The sequence below is a fragment of the Triticum dicoccoides genome, chromosome 5A (genome assembly GCF_002162155.2).
Source record: "Triticum dicoccoides isolate Atlit2015 ecotype Zavitan chromosome 5A, WEW_v2.0, whole genome shotgun sequence".
In the NCBI taxonomy this organism is placed as follows: Eukaryota; Viridiplantae; Streptophyta; class Magnoliopsida; order Poales; family Poaceae; genus Triticum; species Triticum dicoccoides.
Window position 1 is genome coordinate 583418007 of NC_041388.1, and position 5816 is coordinate 583423822.

Genomic DNA, 5816 nt, shown 5'->3' on the forward strand with positions numbered 1-5816 from the left:
TTTTGCAAGTTCAGTGTGAGCAATATTTACTTTCCACACTATATCACGAACTTCTCTCCATTTTACGGGTACCTGCAAAACTAATCAAATTAAACAGGGCCATCTGAACATAAGTACAAATTAGATAAGTCAGGAGACAGTAACAGGAATGTCCACCTCCATAATAGGAGCAAGCAAATTCAAAACATTTTGTTGTGGCCAAATTAAATATAAATGTACATGCGACATCTTGACCACATAATGTATAATCACTAAATTAGGTGGTTCAGCTTGAAGATATATGTTCATATGGTGAGTGTAGGACCAAACTCCAGCAACTTTTTAGCTCAGAGAGTAAACGGCTATAGAATTTTACAGGAAAAAAACTACATACTGCTCCCTCTAACAAAATATGAGACATTTTTTGCATTTCCGACAGCTCCCAAATCTCTATAAGAGTACAATTCTGCCCTCACCATTGTCCAACTCCCAAATCAGTTTGAGATTGAACCTCGCCGTCGGCAGCACCTCGTGCCTCGCCCCGCAACTCACGCCTCGCCCACTGCTCACCGCTCTAGGTGCTCACCACCTCCTTGCCCGCTCCTTGCCCAGGCACCGCTCGCCGCACCCCGGCACTCCTCCTCGGCCAGGCGCCCAGGCGGAGGCCACCATCCCGCCCCGAGAGGCACTGCTGGTGCTCTTCCTCACCGTGTTGGCCCAAGCACTCCTCGCTGCCCGGAGGCACTGCGGGCCCAGGCACTCCTCACCCGACAACACCTTCTCATCTGCAACTGATTCAAATTAATTTCAGAGGAGGAGGAGCAGAGGCAGTTATTGTGCTAAACTGATTGAAACTGTGCAGCTACTCTAAATTCACAACAACTACAGTTACTGTACAACTAACAAACTGTACTCCAGTTAATTGTACTGCAGAGTAACAAACTGTAGAGACAAGAACGGAACAGAACTATACAAACTGAACTGGACTGAAGTAGTAGAGGAACGAAACACTTGCACTGAACTAAACTTAACCTAACATTTGCAGATGCAAAAGTAGTAATCTTAACATGCATGCATCATCTACTCCTCCAGAAACAAGCCCTACAAGCATTCAGTGTTGATAGTACAAGCCCTAAACAATTCTTTATGCTCATTCCAGTGTTGACAGCATGCATCTTCTCCTAAACAATTTTTGCATCATCTAAATACTCTAACTACTACATCATCTACTCCAGTTCAGCATCATATTAAATACTCTAACTATTGCATCATCAACAACATGCTGACCAAAATACTCCAAGCACGTGCATCAAAGAATCATCTACTCCATCTACAGCACTCCTAAACTGAAAAAAAATCATCTGCTAAGCATTACTCCATCTGAAAATCATCTGAAAATAATAATATGCTAAACTGAAAAGATTCATCTGCTAAACTCAAGTGCATTTTCAGTTATGTTTATTTTAGCAGCAGTACTACAACACTACTCTAGCAACAATAATGGATGAGGGCATCTCCAGCCGTTGGCCCCCCAGGAGGGGCAAAAAATCGCCCCTTGGGGGCGCACCGACGCTAAACCGCGCACTGAGGGCGTGATGCCCCCCAGTCGCGGCGCCCATGTTATTTTAAAAAAATCAAATACGGCGCAAACACGACTCAAATTTAACGCAAACATCGGCGAGTTCGTTCAAATTTAAACATATTTTACAAAAAAAGGAAAAAACTACCGCGGGCTACCCCCGCCGTCTCCCTCGCCGCCCGCCTCGCCGCCTCGCCGCCCGCCCACGCGGTTCTACATGCCGAGGAGGCTGTAGAACCGCGTGTAGTCACCGCCGTCGTTGTCGTCGTCGTCGTCGTCGTCGTCGCCCCCGCCTACGCCTCCGCCGTCCCTGCTGCATCCCTCCCCTGGTTGGCGCGGCGGGTTGGACGGTCCGGGGGCGTCGTCGTCGTCGTCGTCGTCGTCGTCGCTGTCGAGGACCACGATGCCGTGCTCGTCCTCGCGCCCACGCTTGCGGGCGGCGATCTCCTCCAGGGCCCGGCGCTGCCGGACCATCTCGTCGCGGAGGTAGTCGTCCCGCGCCCACCGCATGGCGTCCTCGTCGGAGAAGCCGCGCCGGGCTATCTCCTCGTACTCCGGGGAGGCCGGGCTCCGGCTTGGGCTCGACGAGGGCGAAGCGGCCGGCGGGGGAGGCGTTATCGCCGACGCGGACGCGGAGCTGCGGGTGCGCGCGCTGACAGGCGTGTCCTGGGGCTCCGGCTTGACGGGGCGGAGGCAGGGAGAGCCCGACGAGCGGCCGGACGAGGAGGACGACGCCCCGGGCCGCTCCATGCGCCTCGGCGTCCAGGAGCTCCCACGACGACGTGAGGAGGACGGAGTAGCGGGGTACTCGAGGCGCAGCGTGTTGCCGCCCTCGATGTACTCGAGGACGGCCTCCAACGTGCGGCCGGGCACGCCCCACCACCGGCGCCGGCCATCGGAGTTGAGCCTGCAGGAGGGCACGACGCGGTTGGTGGCCTCGAGCTGCTCGGCGTGATGGCGGCGGAAGTAGGGCTCCCAGAGCGGGCTGTCGGGGACGTACCATGGCCCCTCCCTCGCCGCCCGCGGCAGGGACGCGCGGATGCGTGCGATCTCCACACGCCGCGCCGCGCCAGTGGGTCCCGGGGGCACTGGCACGCCGCCGGCGCTGATCCTCCACGCCCCGGGCACCCGCATGTCCGACGGGACCGGGTACTCGGCCTCGAAAAGGAGGCGAGCCTCGTCCTCGTGAAGATGGCGGCGGCCGAAGCCGTTCGCCGCCGCGCCGTCGCCTGGGAAGCGCTCGGCCATGGGTGTGATGAACTGGAGACGGCGAGAGAGAGGAGAGGGAGGCATGACGACAGCGAGAGAGTGTGAGATCGCCGAGTGCGCTGGGGCGCGTCTTATATAGGCCGATGCACCGCCCGTGCGTGTGCTGCCGTGTGTACGCGTGGCGGGCGAGGGAGGGCGAGGGACGCGCGTCATCCGGTTTTCACTGCGCCGCCCGTGAGGCATCAATGGCGCAGGCTGACCGGCGCGGCAGCGCGACAGCTTTGGCATTGATTCGCCGCGAGAAACGAGGCGGTGAGGACGACGAAGGGTCGAGAAGAGAGCCGTGTCGCTGATGCGGCGGGCCCGCGGCTGTTTCGCGCCAAAACAGTTTGCCCCGGCGCCCCCGGGCGCCCCCCAGCGCGCCGGGTTCGGCCTGGGTCCGCCGGCGCTGTTTTCGGTCCAGGCCGGCGAAAATCGGGTTCCTAGGGGCGCGACTAGGTCGATTTTTCGACGCCGGCGCAAAAAAATGTCTGGGGAGGCCTTCCTGGGGGCGCGGCTGAAGATGCCCTGAGTATGTTGGAATTTCGAACCACATACACTGATTTTCAAACCGTGTACACTATGCAACAGTACAGTTCATGCCAATCAGTGCTACTCCTTTCAGTTACAGAGACCATCCCTACTGTACTGCAAAACCTAGACTGAGGAGACGCAGTACTGTAAGTGCTGGAGTAACTGTCTTACAGCTAATCAGTGCAGACGCGGCAGCCGCTTCTTCCGGAGCTGCATCGTTGTCCATATCCCATCGTTCTTCCCTCTGCAACACGCATCCCTACTCCCATCTGCATCCCATCAATAATCACAACCATATACCATCCACACAAGAATCACAACAGACTATACTCCTAATCAAGAATCCACCCAGGCAGACACTACAGGGAAGATGCACACCTTGTAGGTCTTGCCGTCGAGCGTAGAGCGTGGTAGGCGATTGGGATTCCGGTGCGGGCTCGATCTCGGGTGCCGTCGAGATGGAGGGGGGCTTTGGCGTAGAGAGCCCATCGGGGACGGTAGCGTCCAGTACAGGCGCACAAGGCCGCCATGCCCGCGCTCCTCCCGCGCCTCCTTGGCCTTAGAGCACGCAACACAGGGGAGAGGGAAAGGTGACACGGGCGAGAGGGAGAGAAGGCGGCGAAGCGCTTCATTGGAGGGAGGCGGCGACGCCGGTGAGAGGGGGGCGGCCACACGCACCGTCGGAAGAGAGCTAGGGATTTGGTGGAGAGGAATGACCAACCGAGAGTGTGACGGGAACGGGAGTGTGGTGCGGGGAGAGCGAGGGGCTGAGGCTGATTGTAACGGGGAGTATCATATACTAGTATCATGCACATGATACTAGTGTATGATACTACATTTGTAATGCATGGTATCATATGTTGATATCATATATGACTACATTTATTGCCATGCATGACACAAAGTAGTACATCATTTAATATGATATGGTATCATGATATGATACTCAAGCTTCTCTTTCCTCATTTAATTTTATAACACCTCATCAAAATTGCTTAGTTGGCATGTATGATACTACCTATGATACTCTCATTACGACCAGCCTGAGGGGTAAGAGCATCTCCAGCCGTTGGCCCGCCAGGGGGCGCCTAAAATCGCCGTCTGGGGATGAGCCGGCGCAAAAATTGGGCCTGGGGCGAGTTGGTCCCCAGCCGCCAGCCCCAGGCCCGCCCCCAGGCGCATTTAAAAATAAAAGATGTATAGCAAATTTTGGCACAGTTCGGCGAAGTTCGACTAAACACGATAAATTTCGGCCAATTTGGGCATATATTTCGACAAAGTTCGCGGATTTTCATTACATAGCACATATATAAACTAATCTAAAAAAGAAACTAGCTGAACTCGTCGCCGTTGCCGCCATCCTCACCGCCGTCGTCGTCGACGGCCTTCTCCTCCTTGACGCAGGCGCCCCTACTGGACCCGGCATCGCCATGGCGGACTGGTGGTGGCGCGTCGTCGTCGTCGTTGTCGTAGATGACGACGACTCCGCCTTCGTCGCGGCCGCGTCGGCGCTCCGCGAAGCGGCGCAGGGCGGCGCACTGGCGCTCCTTCGCCTTCTCTAGGCGCTCCTTCTCCATCGCTATGGAGTCCCTGCGCGCCCATTCCAGGGCCGTGTCGTCGTCGTCGAGCTCCGTCTTCATCAGCGCGAGCCCGGCTCCGTCTTTGGCTTGACGAAGCGCGGAGAAGGAGCCGACGAGGAGGTGCGCCGGCCGCCCTCGTTGATGACGATGCCGGCGCTGCGAGTGCGCCTGCCGAGCGGCATCTCCGCCGTGGGCTCGGCCTTGACGCCGATCAGGGCCGGAGTACCGGAGGAGTGCGAGGAAGATCGCGAGGAGGAAGAAGAAGAGGAGGACCCGAACCTCCTTGGCGCCCATGGCCCGGCGCGTCGGTGGTGCGCCGAGGCGGCCACCCTCGCCGGGGGGTACGCCAACGGCGGGTCGTTGCCGCCCTGAAGGTATGTCAGCACGCCCTCGGGTGTGCGGCCGGGGACGCCCCACCACAGGTGGCGCCCCTCGTTGTTCTTCAGGCCGCCGACCACCAGCGCGTCGTTGGTGGACGCCAACTGCTGCTACTGGCGGCCCTCGAAGTACGCCGCCCAAGCCGCGTGGTTGTCAGCGGCGTACTGGGGGAGGGAGAGCTGGGCATCGGTGAGGGAGGCGCGCACGACCTCGACCTCCTCGGCGAAGTATTTGGGCTTGGCCACGGCATCGGGCAGCGGGGAAATGGGCACCCCCCCGTTGCTGAGCTTCCAACCCGTCGGCCCGGCGCGCATGTCCGGCGGCGCCGGGATGTTCGCCTGGAATAGGAGCCAGGACTCCTGTTCGCGGAGCAAACGGCGGCCGAAGCCGTTGGCCGCCGCCTCGTCTCCGGGAAAACGCTCTGCCATCGGGAGATGGGGGAGAGGGAGAGGGAGGGGCTGGGCGGCGGCGCTTGGGAGAGGTAGATGGAGAGGGAGGGGCTGGGCGGCAGCGCTTGG

General features: G+C 58.3%; 1 long non-coding RNA gene across 1 annotated transcript; it reads right to left on the reverse strand.

The window, feature by feature from the left end:
• Positions 1–459: 459 nt before the first annotated feature.
• LOC119297966 lies at positions 460–4078 on the reverse strand. Its single transcript, XR_005145777.1, has 3 exons — positions 3719–4078; positions 3512–3609; positions 460–764 (listed from the first exon to the last, which is right to left on the reverse strand). It is a non-coding gene; the product is annotated as an uncharacterized LOC119297966 (long non-coding RNA).
• Between the last annotated feature and the right edge of the window lie 1738 nt (positions 4079–5816).